The 25,888-nt window shown below is 41.6% G+C and overlaps 1 protein-coding gene and 1 non-coding gene across 11 annotated transcripts in view; one reads left to right on the top strand and one right to left on the bottom strand.

Moving 5' to 3' along the window:
- AIG1 (androgen induced 1) overlaps nucleotides 1-25,888 on the bottom strand; it is a 244,814-nt gene that overhangs the window by 91,848 nt on the left and 127,078 nt on the right. The window lies entirely within an intron of this gene.
- Nucleotides 16,949-17,032, top strand: TRNAQ-UUG (transfer RNA glutamine (anticodon UUG)). Its single transcript has one exon. It is a non-coding gene; the product is annotated as a tRNA-Gln (tRNA).

Here is a 25,888-nt window from a genome sequence, read left to right as displayed (position 1 = left end):
AACAACTAAAATAACATCAGAAACACTTATCCTCGGATGAGTGCCGGAAGATGGCGGCGTAGGAGGACGCGGGGCTCACAGCGCGTCCTGCCGATCACTTAGATTCCACCTACACCTGCCTAAAGAACCCAGAAAACCGCCAGAGGATTAGCAGAAGGGAGTCTCCGGAGTCAAGCGCAGACGAGAGGCCCACGGAAGAGGGTAGGAAGGGCGGCGAGGCGGTGCGCGCTCCACGGACTGGCGGGAGGGAGCCGGGGCGGAGGGGCGGCTCTCCGGCCAAGCAGAGCGCCCGAGTCTGGCTGGCAAAAGCGGAGGGGCCGGACAGACTGTGTTCCGACAGCAAGCGCGACTTAGCGTCTGGGAGGTCATAAGTGAACAGCTCTGCTCGGAAAGCGGGAAGGCTGGAGGACAAAGGGAGGGAGAGCTGCTGAGCCCCCGGACGGCAGAGCTCAGCTTGGCGGGGAACAAAGGCGCCAGCGCCATCTCCCCCGCCCATCCCCCAGCCAAAATCCCAAAGGGAACCGGTTCCTGCCAGGGAACTTGCTCGCTCCGCGCAAACACCCAACTCTGTGCTTCTGCGGAGCCAAACCTCCGGCAGTGGATCTGACTCCCTCCCGCTGCCACAGGGCCCCTCCTGAAGTGGATCACCTAAGGAGAAGCGAGCTAAGCCTGCCCCTCCAGCCCCCGTGCACCTTGCCTACCCACCCCAGCTAATACGCCAGATCCCCAGCAACACAAGCCTGGCAGTGTGCAAGTAGCCCAGATGGGCCACGCCACCCCACAGTGAATCCCGCCCCTAGGAGAGGGGAAGAGAAGGCACACACCAGTCTGACTGTGGCCCCAGCAGTGGGCTGGGGGCAGACATCGGGTCGGACTGCGGCCCCGCCCACTAACTCCAGTTATACACCACAGCACAGGGGAAGTGCCCTGCAGGTCCTCACCACGCCAGGGACTCTCCAAAATGACCAAACGGAAGAATTCCCCTCAGAAGAATCTCCAGGAAATAACAACAGCTAATGAACTGATCAAAAAGGATTTAAATAATATAACAGAAAGTGAATTTAGAATAATAGTCATAAAATTAATCGCTGGGCTTGAAAACAGTATACAGGACAGCAGAGAATCTCTTGCCACAAAGATCGAGGGACTAAGGAACAGTCACGAGGAGTTGAAAAACGCTTTAAACGAATTGCAAAACAAAATGGAATCCACGATGGCTCGGCTTGAAGAGGCAGAGGAGAGAATAGGTGAACTAGAAGATAAAGTTATGGAGAAAGAGGAAGCTGAAAGAAAGAGAGATAAAAAAATCCAGGAGTATGAGGGGAAAATTAGAGAACTAAGTGATACACTAAAAAAAAATAATATACGCATAATTGGTATCCCAGAGGAGGAAGAGAGAGGGAAGGGTGCTGAAGGGGTACTTGAACAAATTATAGCTGAGAACTTCCCTGAACTGGGGAAGGAAAAAGGCATTGAAATCCAAGAGGCACAGAGAACTCCCTTCAGACGTAACTTGAATCGATCTTCTGCACGACATATCATAGTGAAACTGGCAAAATACAAGGATAAAGAGAAAATTCTGAAAGCAGCAAGGGATAAACGTGCCCTCACATATAAAGGGAGACCTATAAGACTCGTGACTGATCTCTCCTTTGAAACTTGGCAGGCCAGAAAGGCTTGGCACGATATCTACAGTGTGCTAAACAGAAAAAATATGCAGCCGAGAATCCTTTATCCAGCAAGTCTGTCATTTAGAATAGAAGGAGAGATAAAGGTCTTCCCAAACAAACAAAAACTGAAGGAATTTGTCACCACGAAACCAGCCCTACAAGAGATCCTAAGGGGGATCCTGTGAGACAAAGTACCAGAGACATCACTACAAGCATAAAACATACAGACATCACAATGACTCTAAACCCGTATCTTTCTATAATAACACTGAATGTAAATGGATTAAATGCGCCAACTAAAAGACATAGGGTATCAGAATGGATAAAAAAACAAGACCCATCTATTTGCTGTCTACAAGAGACTCATTTTAGATCTGAGGACACCTTTAGATTGAGAGTGAGGGGATGGAGAACTATTTATCATGCTCCTGGAAGCCAAAAGAAAGCTGGAGTAGCCATACTTATATCAGACAAACTAGACTTTAAATTAAAGGCTGTAACAAGAGATGAAGAAGGGCATTATATAATAATCACAGGGTCTATCCACCAGGAAGAGCTAACTATTATAAATGTCTATGCGCCAAATACCCGAGCCCCCAGATATATAAAACAATTACTCATAAACATAAGCAACCTCATTGATAAGAATGTGGTCATTGCAGGGGACTTTAACACCCCACTTACAGAAATGGATAGATCATCTAGACACACAGTCAATAAAGAAACAAGGGCCCTGAATGATACATTGGATCAGATGGACTTGACAGATATATTTAGAACTCTGCATCCCAAAGCAACAGAATATACTTTCTTCTCGAGTGCACATGGAACATTCTCCAAGATAGATCATATACTGGGTCACAAAACAGCCCTTCATAAGTTTACAAGAATTGAAATTATACCATGCATACTTTCAGACCACAATGCTATGAAGCTTGAAATCAACCACAGGAAAAAGTCTGGAAAACCTCCAAAAGCATGGAGGTTAAAGAACACCCTACTAACGAATGAGTGGGTCAACCAGGCAATTAGAGAAGAAACACTTATCCTCTGACTGCTTTTTATGTGAGAAAAAAAGTTCCTAATTTTTTAAGTCACTGTTTTCTATTATTTGAAGCCAAAAGCTTTCTGCTTAATATAATTCTTGAAGTTTTTCCTGCTTTTCTTATGAATTGAGACTTACTGCTTTTCTCTTTCCCCACAGTTCTAAACCCTAACGTTCTCCAAAGTTTAGTTCAGTTAGAGTAGAAATGATTTTCCCAGAGCTGGAGGTAACCTCACATGTTCAATAAATGAAGAAACCAAATGAATGATAAGTTCAAAGATTTGGCCAGAACATACACAATGAATACTGGTGCTGGCCTCCAGCTCTTCTGATTCCCAATCCGGGAACTGTGACTCCTGAGAGTCCTGACATACTAGAAAGATTAACCGCGAATATAACACAGTTAAGGGATGGTGCTGTTTTTGACTTTATAGCCCCAGTCTCTAGCACAGTGACAGTACACTATTGCTGATAGAAGTTTGTGAAATAAATAATGCTATAAGCTCCATGAAATAAGACTTCTTCCTAACTGGCTACTCAGGTCTCCATGTGGTGCATGGCACAAAATAGGTTCTCAATAAATATTTTTTGGGGGGTGGACTAATGACTGGGAATTACCAATAGATGTGTGATGCTATTTTTGAGACCTGAGGAATTAATTAGTCAAAGGCACTGAAACTGAAAGCATTGGGCAATTAATATCAAGATGGGAGAAGGACACACAAAAAGCTAAACTCTTGCACTCAGGAATCAGGCAGTGGACTTGAGACTTTGGTTTCACCAGTGGCATGGTCATGGGTAAGTCATTTTACTCCTCTGAGTTTCAATTTCCTTATATACAATAGGAACAGTGCCTCCTGCATTGGGTTTTTGTGAGGATAACATGAAATCATGAGAGCATAAAACATATAGCACAGTGCCTGGTATGTAGAAAAAAGTTAATATATATTCATTATTATTGTCTACATTTTTGGAGAAAGTAAGATTTCTTAAGGAGGTACGAGAAGGGAATGTGGTTTAGAACAGACAAAACAGTATCATTTAGGTTGACTTGATGCAAATGTGTTTTCATGGGGGGCGTGCATTTTTGGTTTAGGTGGCTCATTTTGCTTACAGTTGGAAGAGGGAAAAAGCTAAGCAGATGGCATGGTGACACAAAGGACAGCCTACTGCTGCTAGAGCTTGTAAAAATGGAACCCCATGGCTGCCAGCTTGGCTGAACTTCAAACAAGTCCCACAAAGAGCGTAACTCGCTCAAGAGGGGGCAGGAACTTGGTGTGAAGCTCTCTAATGTGCAAAGAACATTATCATTACATTCATGGCAGCTTGACTCAGTGCTGGGGCCTGGCCCAGATGGGAGGCTGGTGTCAGAAAACTGGGGTCAGACAGTGCATCTCACGGAGGGACTCCAGAGATTGAGGCCTTTGAAAAACCCTTACTCCAGAATAACGACAAATTACCAACAGATGGCGTGAGTCACAGAAGCGGGGTCCGAGCAAAGCATCTGCAAACTCACGGCAGAGGCCCTGCCCTGCTGGGCTAGCGGGCAGAAGCAGGCCCCGGCCCAGATGGCCGCGAAGGTCACCAGGAGGGGCACCAGCCGCACGCGCTTTACTCCTGAGAGCTGGCACAACCCTTAAAGCCCACAGAGGCTTCCCAGGATCAAATAAACCAAAATATCCTCATCAGGGAAAACGTCACACTTCCTTTTGGGCTACTGGTTGCAAGAAAATGAAAATGTGTTGGGGGCAGGGAGTAATATGCAGAGCCTGGGTGAGGTATTTAGCAGAAAAAGGCCACCATTCTCCATTCCATGGGCTGATTTGATACATTTCTTTTCTCACACACAGGTTTAGCTTTAAATCAGAAAAGTACTGTCGATGATGTACGTTTCCCACGTTTTCCCTGCCATTATTTTATAAAATAGAGCCACTTGCAAAATCTCGTGCAAAAGCATCACATGTAACACATGCAATAATGAAAAAAAATACTAAATTCTATTAAAAAGAAAAGCCTCCCATGGAATAAAGTCCTCATAGCATTCCACTCGAGGAAAAGCCTGGCTTCTGGGGTTCTGTGGCACCTTGCACATATTCTACCCTTTCACTTTGGATGTAACCATTCCCGATCCCACTTCTGCCACGAGAATTTGAGGTCCCCTGAGTCAGCATCATAGATTATTATTTTTTGTTTAGTTATTATTTTTGAAAATTTATACCCAAGTTAATTAACATATAGTGTAATAATGATTTCAGGAATAGAATTTAGTGATTTCATCACTTACGCATTAAACACCCAGTGCTCATCCCAAGTGCCCTCTTTAATACCCATCATCCATTTAGCTCATCCCCCCCCCGCCCCCCAAAACTCCTCCAGCAACCCTCAGTTTGTTCTCTGTATTTAAGAGTCTCTTATGGCTTGTCTCCCTCCCTGTTTTATATATTTTTTGCTTCCCTTCTTTTATGTATAGATCATTTATTCTTAACCCCCTGACACCATCTACCTAACATTTAGTAGGCCCTCAATTAATGACTGATGGATGAATAAATGCATGCATACAAGGCTATGGAGTACTTATTAGTTGTTTTTCTTCTTTCCAGGAAAGGAAGTGCATTTGAGCTCAGCATGGAATAATCCCTTTGCCACATTCTCAGCCAATCTGGTTTAAGTTCATCTCATCCTCATCTCCGAGTTGGTTTTTCCTCATGTTACACATCATAGAATATTTACCACCAATTGTGAAAGGCCACTTTCTAAATGAAAGTCTAAGTATTTCTGTTCCACCCTGTTATCGATGCTGTTAGATTACGTTCTTAAATCTAATTTGTATCCCTTCTTCCCTGATAAAAGGATCCTAATCAGAGCCTGTCTGTGGAATCCTCACTCACCCCCTTGCCCAAAGAACATTTGGAAATCTAGGTTAAGGAAAAGGAGGACCCAGCAAAGTGACACAGGCTGGATAGATTTTTTTTTTCTTCCTACTTTATTTCCCCAGAAATTTTTTTTTTTTCCATGTAAAGACAAAGCCTACTCAGTGCTCCATCAAAATCTTCTTCTCTTTTGAGACAAAACTCCTGAAAGGCATGTGATGGTCCCAACCAGGTGGGGCAATGGCAAGGATTTTCTCTTTTCTTTGGGAAACTGCCATGGGGATAACTCATCTTCTTACTATTAATCACTTTAATCGACTTTTGAAAGAGGAAAATTGACAAAAGAAACAGGAATTGACCTCATGCAGTTTTCCAGAGCATAATTACTTTTTCTTTTTTTATGAGTGAGCACATTGTGTGTAGAGATCATGAAAGGAAATCTTTTACCTTTGAAAAGGCAAATTGCCTGGTGTTTTAATTGCACAGTGGGAAAAACTGTTAAAGTCCAGGTCTTCCTCTCCTGTCAGTGGTGTGGTCCACACTCCCTCCCCACTCGCTGGCCCCACTCCCACAAGGCTGGGCAGAGGTGTGTTTTTTTGGGGGGGATTTGGTAGTTTTCAGAACATCCTCACTGGCGCTCAAGTACCATGGACAGATGCCAGACAGGCACTGGATTTAGCCTCCCAGAAGTACCTCACTCAAAATGCAGATACTTTTTTAAAACTAGAATTTAAATAAAAATTTGAAGAAAAATAATAAACAAACAAATAAATAAACAACAGATATACTTTTTTTAAGTAAAAAAAATAGGCTTTCCTAATGATTTTACTAAGTTGGTAAACTATGGACATGGTAGAGAAAAAGCAGCAGTTATTCACATCTTGATGGTTCCTCAACTACATGAACAAGGTTCATTTCCCCTTCGTCTTTATTATCTCATCAAACCACCACTCATTCCTGAATTTCCTAAAGTATAATCAGAGCAAAACGAATTAACCAATGTCATGTAATCTGAGTACATGGTTTTAAAATGTAAGAAACTGTAGATTTTAGGGGTGCCTAGGTGGCTCAGTCGGTTGAGCATCCGACTTCAGCTCAGGTCATGGTCTCACAGTTCGTGGGTTCGAGCCCCACATCAGGGTCTGTGCTGACAGCTTGGAGCTTGGACCTGCTTCAAATTCTGTGTCTCCCTCTCTCTCTGTCCCTCTGCCGCTCACGCTCTTTCCCTCTCAAAAATAAATAAACATTAAAAAAATAAAAAAAAAGAAACTGTAGATTTTAAATTTAGTTTCAAACGTAAGATTTAAGAAATGGCTGCAGTGCCAGGCAGAGCCACCCCTAACGTCCATGCCCTGAGGGGATGATCATCATCAAATCACTTCATGCTTCAACCACTTGTTGGGCTTTGGGGACAAGTGGGTGGGATGGTGCCTGGAGTCGGGCCAGATGTGAGACTCCATCAATCAACACCTCCCTCTGCTCATGGCCTCCAATCTCATCGGCCTCTCCATATACACTGAAGTTACTAACAGGGGGATTAGCATAGGATGGGAGCTCCCAGAGCATAAGAAAGAGGTAGCATGAACAGCATATTACTTTGAAAGAACACCATTTTACATTTCTATGTTCATTTGCTCTATCCTAATACATAAAAATTTATCGGTATGCTGTCGTTTTGAGTAGAAACCAATGGAACCAAAAGGGAGCTGTGGAGAAAAATGGCGGAAGAGCAGATGGGAAGAAGAAGAAAGGACCCCATAAAATGGCAATCTTGAGAAAAAAATGAATCTAGGTGGCTTGTTTCCTTCCACAAAGGGAAAAGCAAAACAAAGCACTCAATTATAAGCAGGTTATAGTGATAAAATAAGTAACTGACTTAAGACTTTTGTCTTTTTAGACAAGATGCCTAGGAAAAGCACTTTTTACCTCAAAGGAAAGCTACATCCACATCATCTAGAATTTCAGGGTATGCGTGCACCTTGCCATGAAGGACAGGTGGCCTGTACACATGCATTTAACAATGGAATGATGCCTGTACAAAGTGGGTTGGTGGAGGACAAGGTCTATTTGACCAAAGAGTTCCTCACCAGGAGCTGCTCAGCCTAAGCCGAATGGTGTCCACACCCAACATTTTCTCCGTTGCAAACTGATATTCTTTGTTCCTCTCCCACCGTACCTTTAAAATTTTCATAAAGGCTCCCTGAATGATACAAACTGATAAAACGCTAAAAATTGACAACAGCTGTTCACTAATTGAGTTTATATGAAAGTTTCATTAATCGCAGAGAACCACAACAGATTGAGAAACATCGCCAATGTTCTTTGCACTGAGACTCCCCAATCAATCCTTCATACAGTTGTCAGCATAATCTTTCAAGACCTCAAATGTGATCTACATAAAATCTCTCAAAGGCGTCAAAGGCTCCTGAATGCCTTCATGATTAAACTGAGACTCCCCTAACTTGGCATCTAAGGCCTTCGTGGTCTAGTGTCTGACTACATCTCTTTAATCTCCTACCAGTCATTCACATACAGCCTATGCTACAGGCATATCAAAGAACTCAGTTTATTTAGTGTTCCAGACTTTTCCTCTGTCATTTGTGCCTGTGCTGTCAAATACACTAGCCACCAGACACAGATGGCTACTGATTGTTTAGAATACGATTAGTTCAAATTAACCCATGCTACGGGTGTAAATAAACACCAAATTTCAAAGACTTAGCACAAATATCTCACTAATAATTTAAAAATATTGGTTAACTTTTATTATTTTTTAAAATTATGAGTGAATTTTTTTAAGTTTATTTATTGATTTTGAGAGGGGGGAGGGTAGGGGCAGAGAGAGGGGAAGAAAGAAAATCCCAACCAGGCTCTGCTCAGCTCAGAGTCCAATGCAGGGCTTGAACTCATGAACTGTGAGTCCATGATCTGAGCCAAAATCAACAGTTGGATGCTTAATCGACTGAGGCACCCAGGTGCCCCATAAATACTGGTTACCTTTTAAATGATAATAGGATTTGTTGAATTAAATAAAGTATACTATTACAGTAGATTTCACCTGCTGCTTTGAATTTTTGTTTAATATGGTTCACATTTGTGGTTTACGTGATGTTTCCATCAGGCAGCACTGGTCCACGGTTATGCCCAAGCTCCCTCCGCAAGAGGTCCTTCCTCACTTAATCTACCCAGATAGCTACTCCCCATCCTATTAAGACTCAGCGCAGCATCATATCTCCTGGAGAAGCTTGCCTAGTTGAATTCATGCTCCTCATATCTCCATTATAAAAACATTCACATAACACGTATATTGTAGTCACCTTTTTAGGTATTAGTCTCCTTAGATTGACTCCTTGAAGGTGAAAATGCTTTCTCCATTATTTCTGCAGGAAGCACTGCCATCCTATGAATGCTTGATTAATTAAATAAAGGTCACTTCAAACTTGAACATCAGTGGGATTCACTCATTTATCCCCTAACACATATTTAATGAGCACTTGCAATGCACTGGGAGAGAAATAAAGATAATATAATCCCTTCTATTTGTACAACATCGCAGTTTACAAAGTACTAGCATTTCCAGTTCCTTTTTCAAAAACCTTTATCAGGGGCAGGCCACTTATTTATATTCCTTTTTCAGATGAGGAAACTAAGGCCCAAAGAGTTTAAGTGACTTTCCCAAAGTCATGCAACATTAGAACTCAATAATGGGAGGTCTGACAGTTAACTCCATATTCAAGAAGCAACAAATAGTTCTGAGTGGCTGAAATAAAGGATGTTAAGACACAAAGCCAGAGATGTGTTGGAGTCAAACTGTGTCCAGTCGGCCAACATTCTTCAAATTTTAGCCAGTCCCTACAATCTTTATGAGCTTTGCCACATCCAAGAGCAACCCGGACTATTATTTCCTCAGTATTTTTAAAATGGATTCCATATTGACTCACTTACTTTACTTTTCATCCAAAGTAGTAACATCAATGGTTTGATATATATATACTATTACTAAAACACAATAACATGATAGTATACTATTCTTATTAATGTGTAATATATTCCTAACATATAATAATTAAGATGGAATATGTTGTATATTATAGCTTTACTTTAATATACATTAAATTAATTAAACAAGGAGGCCATTAGATTGAGTCGGTTCTAATGCCTTATCAGCTTATAGAAGCAAACCAAAACTCAAGTCTATAAATGCCTCAAGATTAAGAAATTGAAACCTGAAGACAAGCAATCATAGACAATTAAAGAGACTTTCCCAAATAAAGCAACTCCTTGAGCTATAGCCCATCAAATAATCTCCTTGATTTGCTTCTGTGTCTTCTCTGCTAAAGTACTGCCCTTAGTTCCTGTTTGTAGAACGCTCCTAACCACTTCTGGTTTGGCGTTGCCCAGTTCAAGTTGACCTTTGCTCACAGAAATTCTTAATATTTTAATATGATTCAGTTTATCTTTCAACATACATATTTTTCTTAATAAATAGTAAAATAAATACATAAGTAGTAAGAACATTCGCCAGTATGCTCATAAAATCATTTTGTCCCCCACTAGGAATATCAATACTACCCACTGGGAAACTGCAATGGACATTAGGAATCCATTAAAGGATTTTAAACTTGGAAGTGACATAATGAGGTTGACATTTTAGACTTCTAGAAGCCAAGCTCCTAATCTGAAAGAAAGGAAGGAAGGTGATGAGATGGCAACTCCAGTCAATAGTAAGTCAAGAGAAGTTCATGTGAACTTGGAACCACATTTTTAATTACCTTTAAGTAAAAGAGACACTAAGATCATGAAGTGTCATGTGGAGTCTGATGTAATGTCATCTCCTACCTCTGAATGAAGCAGATTGCACATGAAACAGTGCCATATAAACCAGCAAAATACTTTCTTGGCTGTGGTCAAAGATCATGTTTCTGAAAGTCCAAATACCAGAAGCGCCCGAATCATAAAATTATTAGAATCAAGAAAAAAACAATTAAATGGCATTGGCCTGATCATTTTTTTGTGGAGGGTGGTTTGTGGAGACAGTGTTATCTGCTGAAATAAGAATGGTAAGTTGGCAATGTCACGCTGGCGAAACTCATGTGAGAGACATCATCAATAACATGCTACGATCTCCCTGTAATGCAGGAGTTGTAGTTTTAATGATCATCTATATGTTCTGGTGGATTTTAAAGCATTACATTGCAATGTGAAAATGAATATTACGTGATAAAATGTCTCTTTTCCCCCCAATTCTGAGCAAGCTACATTTATTGGTTTGTGAGAGAGCTCCAGAGACAATGGAAGAGAATTGACAACGGGGTTGTGTGAAGGCTTTGCTGGGACTCCTGACTTGGGCAATATTAGCTGTAGAATACTGCTTTCACAGAAGGAGAAGCCAGGAGGCGAAGCTAGGGGAACTCAGTTACACAATGAGCTGATGTCAGCACCACAGTTATAACGTGAGTCTCTTCAGACTAATTCCTTTTTGCAGGCAAAGGTCTTCAAATGTAAGCACAAAAAGTTTTATGTGCTTTGTTCAAATTGCAGGAAACAGAGCTGCTCTCTTCATAGCGCCTTATCACCAGGTCCAAAGGCACTCCTGGAGCCAAGCCTTCCCTCCGCTGGAGGCACAGGACCCACCGAGGGCCATACTCTGCTTCTTCTGGCTGGGAACATCACAGTTCCTCCTATTGGCCCCCAATCTGGGTTTCTACCATGGTGCTGGTGAGACCCAACACTGCCAAGCACATCTTGGCCAGGCACACATCAAAGCAATGTCTCATGTGGCCACAAAAGTAACTTTTGCCTTTTCCCAGGAATAAGGATTGAACCCTGAAATTGAAAGTGAGTTGGCGTTTTACAATTGACATCTTGAAAGTGGAAAGAACACATTTTTCAAAAGCTAGCTAGCTCCACACCTACATGAAGAGGCAGAGGAAGGTTACCTTGGTTTCCCTATTCTCCAGGCCACACCCATCACTTTGGTGACAATCACTTCTTTATTGGTTTTAAGCTTCCCTCAGTCCCCTGAGTCCATGTAAGTAAAGGAGGTTCAGGTCCCCACAGAGGCTGCTTAGCTTCTCTTTGCTGCTCCTCAGCTGTTCCCTCCTTCCTGGTGGCCTATGGCTGTGTGATGCTTCTGCCTCTCCATATACTCTCTCAGTCCGGCATCCACAACATTTCCTCGCCCCCCCCCCCCCCCCCCACAATGCACTAGACATGGAGTAATGTGCCTCCCACACACACAGCACCTGCAGCGGTCATCACTGTACCCAGCCCCACTTAGCTCAGTGCCTAGTATACAGCAGGCAGTGAGTAAGCATTTATTGACAGGCTGACCAACTGGCTATAGGTAAGATTCTTGCCTTCTGGGACAACCTCCCTACTGCTGAGAAGTCTTTGCTCAAGAGTTGTAACTCAGTGACAGAAATTCAGACAGTTAATTATCCTTCTTTAGGCTAGGTTATTTATGGAAATAGGATGCTTGGTGGCTTGTCCTGACATCCCAAGTTCCTTGAGAACTTGTGAAATAACTGCCCTTCTGTAATTCCATTAATTTTTTAATGGTCACCTAAGTTAAGTAGTTTCTACATAATTTTCATATGCAAATTCTGAGGCCTAAGTGTTTCAAATTCAATGAAAGTTAACGGTGTATATTTTCATTTTTGAAAACTCACACTGAGATAAAAGTCTTAGGTAAAAATATTCACAGCAGTTGGCAGAATTATTTGAGCAATTATTTAATGTAAAGGAAATGATCTCCTGAATTAAAAAGTTACAGAGAACGAGCTTGAGAACTGTCATTTTAAGGCAAGATTGCACAGGTGTGACTTTTTTCACTGTCCCAGAGCACATTTGTAAGTCAAACAAGTGCATAAATACCAAAACAGAAGTCAGAAAATTATGACTGAGTTCCTCTGTTACCACCATTCCAAATGATCTCTTTGCAAACAAGGAGCTTTCTCTTAAAAACATTCTGAGCACTTTAACCACAGATGTTCTCTTAAAAGAATCTGTATGTCTCATTGACTATAAAACAGTGACACACACAAATATACCAAAAGAGATAGGAGAGCCACATTACCCTAGAATACACACAAATTGCAACTCAAATAGGGACAGAAGCAAGGAAAAAGTGAGACAAATTTGTTGCACACATTTTGGAGTTTGGAGAGAGGCAGTCAAGACAGCGGACTGTAAGTATTTTCTGGATGTCTGATTTTCACTGTAGGCATGTGTCAAATTTGCTTCTTTGACCAACAATTTTTTTAAAAAAAAATTGTTAAATTATCTTGTCCTTTGGGGCAAATCAGGCTAATCGCATCAATGTGAAGATTCAGGGGAAAGTTATGTATAGTTTTAGAAATTTACTATCACTGACTTGATGGTTTAATCTCGTACTTCTGCAAAGAAGCAAAATAGATGAGAATCATTGCCATATATGTTTGGGAACTTATGGCTGATTGAGGAAGCCATAACAGTATTTAGTTATTGGCAGGGCAAGAGTGACTTTCATTCAGTCATTTATTCATTCAGTAAACACTTACTGAGCTCCTCTTATGTGCGAAGTATCTGAGGCAGAAGCATAAAGCAGGTGTATGTCCTCCTTGCGGGATGTGTGAAACATAAACCTGATTATAATACACAACAGAGAACATCTTGTGCTGTAGGATATGCAAGCAACATCGTTAGTAGATTCAAGGGGCAAAGGGAGAGCTTCTCCCCGGGCAGATTGGGGAGGGCTTTGTGGAAGATGTCACATGTCAGCATGAAAGAAAAGTGGATTTCAACAGTGGAGACAGAAAAGAAGGATGCAACAGTTGAGCGAGAGCGTATAAGCAAAGGCACGAGGGAAGACATGGCAGTGAGGAAATCGTGGAGTTTGTTAAGAACTTGCTATAGATAAAGGGCAACGCTTGGAATTAAGTCTGGAAAAATAGATTGAACCCCAAAAAGAAGACTTTAAATGCCAAGCTAGAGAGTTCGAACTTTATTAAGTGGACAATGGGAAGTCATTAAAGGGTCTTGAGGCAGAGAATGGTTTAAGAGATGTAGTTTCGGAAGATTAACTGACATGAGCCCACAGGATATATTAGAGGGGAGAAATGGAAGGCGAGGAGCTCAACCAAGAGAACATTACTATCCTCCAAGTGACAGGGATTGAGGACAGCTTTGGGGACAGGAGGAATGAAAACAAAAGGTAGATTCAGAAAACACTGAAGGCAAACATTGGAATGGCAGGAAGAAAGGCAAAGGGAACTAGTATTTATTGAGGACATACTACCTGTTACTCAGAACACTAGATATATAGGATAAACAAATGTCCTTTTCTTGCCACAATCTGTTTATGCCTTCTTTTCTTTTTTCTCTTTTCTATTGTTTTCTTTGATCGTGAGATAATTATTAACAATGGCTCCTTTCATTCTCCATGTGTTCTGGTTCGGACAATGCGGTACACCATCCTGTTTTTATATACTTTTCATCTTTGCTTCCTCCCGTTTGCCATCTTCCAGTGTGCACCTGAAGACGCTGAACATCTGAGGAGTCGCCTCATGGCGTGTGGCCAGTAGGTGGAAGAGCCTGGATTTGAATCCAGATCTATAGAGTTCCAAAACAGGTATGATTTCTACTATATCTGCTCTCCTGTCCCCAAATTATGGCAGATGGTAGAGGGCAGAGAGGGGGACATTCATTATCAGAAAAGGAATGTCAGAGAGAATCAGGTTAGGGTACATGTTGACGGGTTCTGGTTTGCATGTGTGATCTCTTGTCAGGTCTCTAAGGTGCTGGAAAGATATAGAAGTAGCTGGAATACTGGCTGGAACCTGGGAGTGAAATCACTGTAGTTACAGGTTTGTGAGCCTTCCAAATCGACAGATGGGGGACGCTGGGGCTGAATGTCGTGGCCAAGCTTGAGACTGCAGGACAAAGGTCACAGCTCAGATGCCTGCAGTGGCTGGGCCGGTCACACACATGAGTGGGCAGGTGTGAGACATTTTGGAGTGGCATGAGGAGGTGTTTGTGAGGATTATCTTCATTCCTCTCAGGAATTATTTGCAATTTTGGATAGACACAATATAGTCATTTAAATGGTAGTCTATTTCTTAATTAAAGCTGGCAACTAGAGTAATTTCCTGTATTTAAAAAAATCACAGTTTATTGGGGCGGCTGGGTGGCTCAGTTGGTTAAATGTCCGACTCTTAATTTTGGCTCAGGTCATGATCCCAGATCATGGGATCAAACCCTGTTTCAGGCTCTGTGCTGATTGTGGAGCCTGAGTGTGATTCTCTCTCTCCCCGTCTCTCTGCTTCTCTCTCTTTCAAAAAAAAAAAAAATAAATACACTTAAAAAAAATTAAAAATCACAATTTATTTATAAAAATAGTTATTTTGTTAATGATAAGACTAATTAATATAACAAAATTATAAATTATAGGCATTCATTTTTGTCTCCTTATTTTCCCCTAGGAGAGATCTCAAGTGAAAATTTTTTAAAAGTACAACTAGTTCTGATCAGAACCACCAGCTATGTGCAAGTATGTTAAAACAAATTGCAGTGCATTTTTACTGTCCTAAACAATGGCCAAATAACTCAGACACCATTGCCATGAGCACGTAGGTGAGGGCGGGATTAGGGGGCAGGGTAGAGGAAGCTGGGGGATGGAGGGGGACAGCATTTTGAAAAACAATATGCTCAAGTTTCAAACTTACATACCAACTTATTTATGTTAGAAAAAAAATTATTTATGAGAAAAAGCTACTAGTCTTGCCATTGTTTCACACTTTCCATTCAAAGGTAAGAAGTTCCTGTAGCCTTCATGGCCCTACACCAGTGGTTCTCAAACTTTTACCAGTGTGAGATTTACTTGGACTTCTTTACTGGAGGACTCATTACAACACAGATTGCCGGGCCACCTCTCAGGATGTTCTGATTCCATCGTTCTGGGATAGGTTGTGAGAGTTTGTATATTTAAGCAGTTCCCTAGCAATGGTGATGCTCCTGGTCCGGGGACCACACTTTGAGAACCTGTGTTCTACACACCAGTGGGCATGCTAGACAGGGGCTGGCTGGCTTCTGTCTTTTTCAGAATTACCGTGGAGCATAAACATCCACTAAGGCCCTGTTTCTCATGGCACTCTGGAAAATGATTCAACGACATGGCTTGGAAAAGAGGTCCAACTTTTTGCCTCATTGTCTGTGTTCTGAATCCAACCTAGTTTAATATTTTGGAAAATGTTACCCTTTTCTGTACCGAGCAAAGTAAATATTTTGTCAGTTGTTAAGGATGAGCTGCAGAGTAAGACCTAAAGATGTATCCAAATTCAGCAGGAAAGCTTGGAGCTGCTTTGGAACTTTTTCCAGATTGTGATTTGTAATGTATTTCAGAAGCCAGCAGAAATACCAACCACTCGATCTATTAAGAAAAGGCTGAATGAACCTTTTCACAGCACTTTTTTTTTTCCACACCAACTCTCATTACGCTTGGCAAAGAAAAGAGAAAGAAGTGAAAAAAATGCTTTTCTGTCCATAGGATTTCATCAGAGCATTGTTCTCACATAAAGAACTTAGTAGCAGAGAGTTTTAGAATCGGAAGATCTTGAACAATTCCTTTGTGACAATTAAAACAACTAAGGCTCAAGGAAGGTAAGTCATTTGCCCGAGGACCAGACAGTGGCAGAGCTGGAGCTGGAGTTAAGCTCAAAAGCTCTTGGCTCCTGGGTCAGCACTTTTCTTACCATGACACGCCACCTTCCATGCAGCAGAAAACTAAGAGACCCATTTGAAAAACAAAAAAAAAAAACCAAATCCTACCAGTAGTGTATTTCATGCTGTGCTTTCCCCCCTAAGCCACTCGGGTATGGTTGGCTTTGCATACCAGCGACAGTGCTGGGGAGCAGACAGGAGAGGTCCTGGAGGGGGCTTTTCTCGTCTTCCTTGCTAGGCATTTCCCGAATCATTTTCCATTATAGTGATTTGGGTTTTTAACGTGATGGGTGGGTGGAGATGGTACAGACACAAACCTCATGGTAAGAAAGATAAGTCCCACATTTTGACAAAGAAATATGTGGGGAGGACTTAGAAGGGCAAAGGGTCTTAGAGATCATTAGGTTCACACGTCTCATGTATGGATGAGGAAACTGAGGGTCTTAGGAGCCCAGGAACTTGCTGGGTGTTCAATCTATTCAGTGGCAGAGCTCATGCCTGATCACAGGTCTCTTATCCTGTAGCATGTTACCACTTGGACCTTATCATCCTGTCTACTGTACTACAGTATGTTGATTTAAGCCAGAAAAATGCATGCTCTACTGTGAGTCTAGATCCAACAATACTGAATCTATTCAGCTTTCAGAAAGAAATATGACAAGGGTGCCTGGGTGGCTCAGTTGGTTGAGCATCTGACTTTGGTTCAGGTCATGATCTCATGTTCGTGGGTTCGAGCCCCACATCGGGCTCTGTGTTGACACCTCAGAGTCGGGAGCCTGTTTCAGATTCTGTGTCTCCCTCTCTTTGCCCCTCCCCTGCTCATGCTCTGTCTCTCTTGGTCTCTCAAAAATAAATAAATAAATAAATGTTAAAAAAATTTTAAAGAAAGAAATATGGTAATAATAATAGCTAACATTTCTTTTTTTGTGTTTTTTTTAAATTTTATTTTTGAGACAGAGTGCGAGTGGGGGAGGGGCAGAGAAGGAGACACAGAATCTGAAGCAGGCTCCAGGCTCTGAGCTGTCAGCACAGAGCCTGACGCGGGGCTCAAACCCATGAACTGTGAGGTCATGACCTGAGCTGAAGTTGGATGCTTAACTGACTGAGCCACCCAGGAGCCTCAATGGCTAACATTTCGTGAGTGCTAACTCTATGCTAGGCACTGTTCTAAGCTCTTTCCATGGACTATGCATTTAATCCATCATATCACTGAGGAAGATAGAATACTGTAAGGCAGGACATGGAAATTAAAGATGAAATTAAGTAATGAATGTGAAGCACTCATGAGGCCTGTGCTATTTTCCCAGGACATGTTATTGTCAGTTAAATGTGATAATATAAGTAAAGGGTTTAAAACAGCTCTTGGCTCACAGAGCTTACTACATACTAGCTGTTATTATCACATTTTTCTCTGTTTCTTCAGGTGGAACAGACCAAAGCAACTGATCTAGATAAAAGTTATGAGCCATGTTAGATTCAAACACAGGTAATATCCTTGGGAACCAGCTGCCACCAGCGGAGACCACAGAGACCACAGTGGAACTTGGATGAAAATGCACTCAAAGGCCAAAGGCTAAAGCCAGAGACCACAAAAGAACTGAATTAAACAAGTTTTTACTGGGCCTTGGTTTCAAGGAGCTCAGAGGGTTTACCAGACTTCTTGTCGGCCTTCATCACACCCAAGTTAGAGGGGAAAGTGAATATTGTACGAAGATGGCTTTCATATGAAGGCAGTCTGCAAAAGCAAAACTGATCACTCAAAGCCAGGGGGTGAGGACCCAATTTCCTTAACAAGAATGCACGGATCTACTGGTGAAGGAAAAGAATATCACCGTTAATTAAGATGAAACAACAACACTACTACTCATTAAAGTACCCAAGGCAGGTAAACTGCCTTGTAAATTGACCACTTGGGAATGTTTGGCTTACCAGGTACTTGCACACCGGCAAGAAACTCAGGAAATCCAGACAGAGTCCACCCTGCTGCTGCTCACCTCCTCTCCTATCTGGCAGCCAGAAAGGATTTGTTCTGTTTTGTTACGGAGGGATAAAGTAGGATCAGTGAGTGGAAGACTCATGAAGGTAGATTTTTGGCTCGAGAGAACACTTTTCAAAAATTAGATGACCCAGTGATGAATGTGCTGCTAGCTAAGGTGATGCGTGCTCTGTAGGTGATCAAGGAGAAGCCCCAGGAACACACATTCGGTATGCAATTATGGGTATCATAATTTTCATTATCATTGTAATCATTATCTTATTAGCATTCCACCAGGCAGATATGGGCATTGATTAGTGTTGAAAATGGTTCCACCAAGAGAGGCCAGTTGATTTTAGGTCAAACTTGACTTTGAATGAAGGTTCTATCATTTACCAGTTATATGATTTACAGCTGGTAATTAAACCTCTCTAAGCCTCAGTTTCCTCATCTGTGCAACAGAGATTACAATAAGTACCTCTCTTGTTCATTTATTCATTCACCCGATACTTACAAGGCATCTACTGTGGGCAAGGCACTTTTCTCGGTGTTGAGGATTTGGTGATGAACAAAATAGACAACATCTTTATTCTCCATGGGGTCCCCATTTCAGAGTATGTGGAGAGAGTCAGAAACTATACAAGTAAAAATAAATATAACAAACTAATAAGCTGATTAAATACTTATGCAGGTAGTAATAAATGTTGTGAATCAAACAAGATACGATGTCCAGGATATCTTTAGTTAGGATGGCCAAAGAAGACTTCTCTTAGAATGTGACATATACGTTGGAACCTAAAATAAGAGAAAGGGCCCTATGACCTGAGCTGGACTACTGTGTTTGGAGTGGGGTGGGGTGAGTAGTTTCAGATGAAGTTGATGGAGAGGATTAAAGGAGGTAATATAGGATGATCTGCCTTACAGTTCACGGTGCACAGAAAGCACTTGTGTTATTCCTACTAAAAAAATTTCATGACACATCGATGCGCTTGTGTAGACGGCAGACAGAGGCATCACTTCTCTATTCCTGGATACCCCCAAATGCCCGGGTCTCACCACCCTGCAAATACCCAATCCAATCCTAGCATGATCTGAATTTTAACCACTGGAAAGTACAGCATTTCAGAGCTAGAGGAGAACTTGGTCGTTCCAAACATGAATTAAGACATCATGATAATGGGTAATCTTAGGGTTCCTTGGAGCAGCCTCTGAAGCCCTGAGAAACAGAAGATTGGGGTGGTTAAGAGGATGGGACCCTAGGCCTCCTGCTATTACTTCAACCGGAAGAATTCTACAAGTGTCTGTTTTATTTTTTTATTTTTCACTTGAAAACTGAGTTGTTTCGCTAAAGACAACCCTAAAGCTTGAAAGTCCAGTTTTGTGGGTAAGGAAATTGAGCCTCAAAGAAGTTAAATGACACACTCAAGGCCATTTAGCTGATAATTGGCCAACTGGAACTAGGACCCATCTCCTGACCTCTGATTTAATAATTTCTCCCTATGTTTTGTTAAATAAAACACATACACCCCCCGTATAGGTATGGAATTTGTTTCTGTGCAACTTTGTGTTAACCAATTACCTTTAGTACAAATGTATATCTGAGTTCTGATGCTTTGGAAGATATCACTTCTATTTAATTAATTTTGAAACGACAAATACAGATCCTGTTTTCAGTGTCTTGCAGTTCACAGAGGTTTCCTCAGAAAGAAAAGATGTTTCAGTTAGAGTCTAGGAGTAAAATGTGAGGGAATAGGATTAAGGCAGAAATTTCTGAAAAAAAAAAAAAGTTTTAGAAGTTGAATTAGTCTTTCTTTCCTCCCCTAAGGGAAAACTAAAGTTAAAAATTGGTGAACTACACCAATTGGTGTATTTTGTTAGAAAAAACAGGTGTAGTTTACTAGAATAAACTATGGAGTTGGGGGTCAGAAAGTGGCAGAGGTTTAGGAAAAGAACAAAAGATATGATTTGCACGATGCTGAGAATGAACAAGGATACCCAATTCTAGGAATCACTACCTTTGATAGTGGCAACTGTTTTTGTTCTGTTTAGACTCAATTTCTCGTGGAGAAGTGGGGGCCACATGGCTACTCCATGAGAAGCAGGTTTGGAAGAAGAGAGAAATCTGCAAATATTTGTGAAGACATATGTCAAACACCTGCTTCAGGGACAAGAAGTTGGGCAGGAGGGTTTGATCAAATGGAGGCAAATTTCCTAGTTGGAAAGGGATAGTAACAACGGGCAGCCTTTGGTACTTTATTCTGTTTTTGACCATCCAAGCACTACTGCCTTGTAGGACGAGGTAATTTCAAGTGTTTCCTGGATTAGCTGACAGCAGTTAAGAATAAGTTGTCTCCCTTTTGGTCAATTAATGCCAGCAACTAAAGCAAAGGGACAGGAGCATTTTCACTAGGTTGCAAATCTTCCGAGCTCAAGGGACTCTCAGAAGAAGGCTAATAGTTTTCTCTTCAACTGAGAGTAAAGCTGTTCCAAAAACTCCTACAACTAAATGGAAAATAAAAAGACCCAAATGAGGCCAATACTTGCAGTAAGTATAAATGACTATCTTCGCTCTAGATAGACTTCATTCAAATTGCTAACGCAAAGTAAGCAAATTCACAAATGAGAAAATGCAATTAGTAAATACACAAATGAGGAAACATTCACACTAAAATCACAATGAGATGCTGTACCCCCTCCTATTGCATGAGAGCTGACAAGGGGGCAGTGAGGTTGGTGACCTCATGCATTGCCGGAGAGCGGCGTAAATCGATACAGCCCTTCCAGAAAGAAAGCAATTTGGCAACACATATTGAGCTATAAACACGGTCATACCACATGACCAGTGACCCCACTTGTCAGACTCTATCTTAAATAAAAATATGTGAAAAGCTATAACCATAAAGATGTTGGAAGAATGTTTAAAATATTACAAAGTTAGAATGGGCAAGGAATTTCAATTCAATTCAGCGAATGGTAATTGAATACCCACCAGTAGCTGGGTATAATAAAGGAGAGTTCCTTTCCTCAATAATTAATAATCACAGCTTAATGCCTATACTCTTTTCAGTATTAGGCACCCTTTGGAAAGAAGGTTATGGAGACACGAAGAGATTAAAATGTGTGCAATATATTAAGTTTAAGAAGCACAAACATTATATTTATCATAATGTTCAGAGGGAAAAAAGAAAATGAAAAAGCCCTGAAGGAAATAAACCAAAAGGGTACCAATGACAGAATCATGGGTCATGTTTTCTTTATCTTAATTTTTCTCTAATGGTTTTATTACCTTTAAAATAAAGAACAATAATAAAATGGAGTAGAGAAACAGAGAAAAATAAAGCGGTGATTGAATAAAAGAAGAAGATCAATGAGGAAAGTCCCAAGTACACTTAAGAATTTTTATTCATTTAAAAATTGCTTTTAATTGTATATCTGTAGTAATTGATTAGTACTAAGGACTTGTCAATTTACTAAACTGTTTTATTTTAGTAGAAAAATTGTGAGGGTTCTAAAACAGAGATTTATTGAACCTCACTCATGGAGACCTTCAGAATCTCACATAAATAAATTACTTGGAAGCAGGAATTTAGGAAATGCTGCTATCTAAAAATGATAGGCAAAAATTTACTGCAAAAGTTTGGGCTTGAAGAACAGAGAAGATTCTGGGGTCCCAAAAGTGGCTCTTCCTAGCACGGACCTTCCTGCAGGTAATGCAGCAGAATAACCTCTTCAGCAAGGAGGAGAAGCCTCATCGAAGGGCAAGGGAGGCCCTTAGCGGCAGGGATTTCTAGGTATTCTGAGTCCCCCAAATTAACTGCTCCAATTCCCTGGGCCCTGCTCTTCCCAGGACACTGGAAGATACTGTGTGTTCAGCTAACATTATGGTTTAAAATCCCATGGGATTAAACTTTGTGGGATTTAATTTTTTACTAAAATACCTCTGTTTGGAGGCCACATACATAAAGGACTTTTTTTTTTTTTTTTTTTTTTTTTACATGACCATTGAAGGTTCTTGGATTTTTCTTGTACCTTGGTCCAAGCAGGTGTGGTTTGGAGCTCCTCATTCTACATCTCACCTTAGGGGCCTCGGATCTCTCATATCTTTTCCCGTCTTCCATGGCAGTGGTAATCCAAAACCTTTCCTTCCCTCCATGAGTGGTTGATGCAAGATGAGCACAGATGCATTTAATTAAGTCATTGACCACTGGGTGCCATGAGCTGTTGGAATCACCTTCTGGATATTAAATAGGACTTTGCAATCTACCTAATCTAGGTTAGAGAATCAATTCCCAATTTCTTCATATTTCCTGGAGAGTCTGTTTCCTGAAACCCACTCCTGGGATCAATTTCCATATCAACCATAGTTCTTGATTGCAGGCAATTGAAACTGATCTGATGATAATTAACCTGACAACAACTCCACCCCCACCCCACCCCTAATTTTTGAAAGGGTACTGGGGGCTCATAGAACTAAACAGAGTCTGAAGGATCAGGTTCATAAAGTGCCAGGAACAGGAGCTCTGAAAGTGTTGGTTGATCTTACAAGCTGGTTCCAGTTCTGTTAGGGAGAAATTACAAAAAGTAGTAAAAGGCGTAAAAAGATCTTATTTATATATGTGTAGTATGTGTAATCAAAATATCTGCCATTGACTTAAAAAAAATTTTTTTTATGTTTATTCATTTTTGAGAGAGAGAGAGATAGAGTGTGAGCAGGGGAGGGGCAGAGAGAGAGGGAGACACAGAATCTGAAGCAGGCCCCAGGTTCTAAGCTGTCAGCACAGAACCGGATGCGGGGCTTGAACTCACAAACTGTGAGGTCATGACTTGAGCCGAAGTTGGATGCTTAATCAACTGAGCCACCTAGATGCCCCCTCCACCACTGACTTTTAATTGTGATTTTACCACTAGTTGTATAACCTTGCATTTTGCATTCTGAGCCTTAATAACACCCTATGTAAAAAGAACCAGTTTAGAGCCTGTTTAAACTATGGCTTCCTTCTAGCTTTCATGTTCCTTGAGTCTATACCAACAGCGAGGACCTGTCTGAGACCTCTTCTCTCCTGCGCCCCTGCCCCTGGGAAGAACACAGCTAGGGAAGCACAGACCACTTCTGTTAAAACCCCAATGCAGCCACAGAATCCTTCTCAACACAGAGCTCCAGACAGCTACTAGCCGTCGGCTGGAATCTGCACGGAATGGGAAATCAATTTGCCATTCTCTCTCTGTACTTGTTCTGTTTTCACAGGATGAGCTAAACCAGAAGAGCCAAGACATCCAAAGAGCATCAGGAAAAGTCTTTGCTGAAAAGAATCTTCAAGACCAGCTTGTGCCCTGCTGCTAAACATCAGTTCAGCTTGTAAAATCTCCCTGGTAACACCGTACAATAAGGTACCATCCAGTCAGCCTGGAAGTTTCATCTTATAACTCAAACACGCTTCAGGGGCTCTCGGTATGGTGTCCTTCACTCCATTCTTAAAGGCCTTGTTTTTTGTCCTCCATTCTCCTTGTCCACACACCTGATGACTGTCCCATTTATATTCTGCTGGAACCCTCCAAACTAAACATAATGGAACTGAGGGAAACCTAGAAAAGCCCTGGATCCGATTCACTTGGTCTCCATAATCAAAAGAGTCTGGAAACAGAAATGTCAGGACTTTGTAAATTTCAATCAGGACAAAGTAGGGGAGAAGCAGTCTACTGAAAGAAAAACTATTTTCAAAAATGAAACAGGAGTCTTGACGATTCTCCCAACTTAGAAGGCTCATCTCACCAAATACGATGCATTGGTCAGGGTTAGTTTTGGCTACAGATACCACAGAGACTCGACGTCACGGTGTCTTGGAGCAGGGAATAACAGGTGCCAGCCCATGGACTCAATCCAGCCTGCTGCCTATTTTTGTATATTGAAATTTTATTTGAACACAGTCACTCCTGTGTGTATGTGTTGTCTGTGGCTGCCTCTGTAATCCACCAGTAAAGCTGCACAGTTGTGACAGAGATCTATGTGGCCTCCAGAGCCTAAAAGGTTTATTAGCTGGCTCTTTACTAAACAAGTTTGTAACTTGTTGGTTTGTAACTTGTAAGTTTGTAAGTTGTTAACTGCTGCCTTCGAGTATCAATGTAGTTCCCTCTCATAAGTAAGTCCAGAGGCCAGCAACACAGGAGTTAATAGCGTCATCAGGGAAAGGACTCCCTCTGTCTTTCTGCTTTGACATCCTAGCACATGGCTTTCCTCATCAAGATGACCCCACGGTTTCATGGTCCAGAATGGCTTCTGAGACTCTTATTACCATTTCTAAAAAGCAAGCTAGAAGAAAGAGGAAAAGCAGAAGAAGGAAGGCTGGAGAGGGGGGATTGCCTTCCTGATGAGCCCTGATTAAGTAGCTTTCCTGAAGTCCCGCAAAAACACTTCCATTTACATTTTATTTGCCAGAACTTATCCATTTGCCATATCTAGCTGCAAAGCAGACTGGGAAATAAAGATTAAAAAAAAATTGGTAACCATGTGCCCCACTCAAAATAAGTGTATTACTTTGGAGAAAAGAAACAATGTATGCTGAGTTAGCAGGTGGCAGTCTTGGCTACCAAAGAGTATTTAGTGAAATCATGCATAGCAGATTTACTGATAACTGATACCTTGTTTCATTTGGGGATGGAAGTTTCTGAAGAATGAAGAATTTGTATTCTGGCATTACAAATTATACTTCTTTTGTCTTGTGTCTTAATCATTTGGTATGCGTATGTCTTATGTTTAATCACTTGGTACGTCAATTAATATCAGTGACTTAGTCCATTTGGGCTCTTTTAATACAAATATCAAAACTATCACGCACTGGGAGGCTTAAACAACAAACACTTATTTCTTACAGTTCTGGAGTCCAAGGTCAAGGTGCCAGCAGATTGATGTGTCTGTTGAGGACCCAGTTTCGGGTTTATAGGCAGCTTTCTTCTCACTGGGCCTAACATTGGTAGAAAGAGAGTGAGAGAGCTCTCTTGGATCTCTTTTTTTAAGGGCACTAAACCCATTCATGGGGGCTCCACTCTCATAACCTTATCACCTCCCAAAGATTGCACCTCTTGTCACCATTGCCTTTTGGGTTAAGATTTCAACATATGGATTTGGGGGGGGACACATTCAGTCCATCGCAGTGATTGATTGATTGACGCATACAACAAGACTTACTGAGGACCGACACTGTTCCAGGCACAGGGTGAGGCAAAGGCAAAGTGCAATGACCCCGAGTTCCTGCCCTCAAGGAGTCTGAGTCAACAGGGGAGAGAAGCAAGCACATGGACAATGGCGTTTCAGGGAGAGAAGTTTCCTGGGGAAGCAGATATCGGCACACTATGGAAAGCACACAGGAAGGTCTTGAGACTTGCGCTGAACATGCAAGAACTAGCTAGAAGTATTTTGCAGGGTGAAGGACTGGGATCAAGGGCATTCCAATATGAGGAAGGAGTGTGTGCAAAGACATGAGGAGAAGAGAGGGTGGTACATGTAGCCTGGCTGAGCACAGGGTGTGCCAGGAGGCACAGGAGATTATCTGGAGAGGTGGGCACAGATCACCCCCAGAACAGAAGGGACCTCTGCATAAAAGGCATTGAGTTTCCTCTGGACAGTGATGAGTAG

Source organism: Panthera onca, chromosome B2, assembly GCF_046562875.1.
Source record: "Panthera onca isolate mPanOnc1 chromosome B2, mPanOnc1 haplotype 2, whole genome shotgun sequence".
Lineage (NCBI taxonomy): Eukaryota > Metazoa > Chordata > Mammalia > Carnivora > Felidae > Panthera > Panthera onca.
The sequence above is the reverse complement of the archived record's forward strand: the minus strand, read 5'-3'. Positions and strand labels throughout refer to the sequence as shown.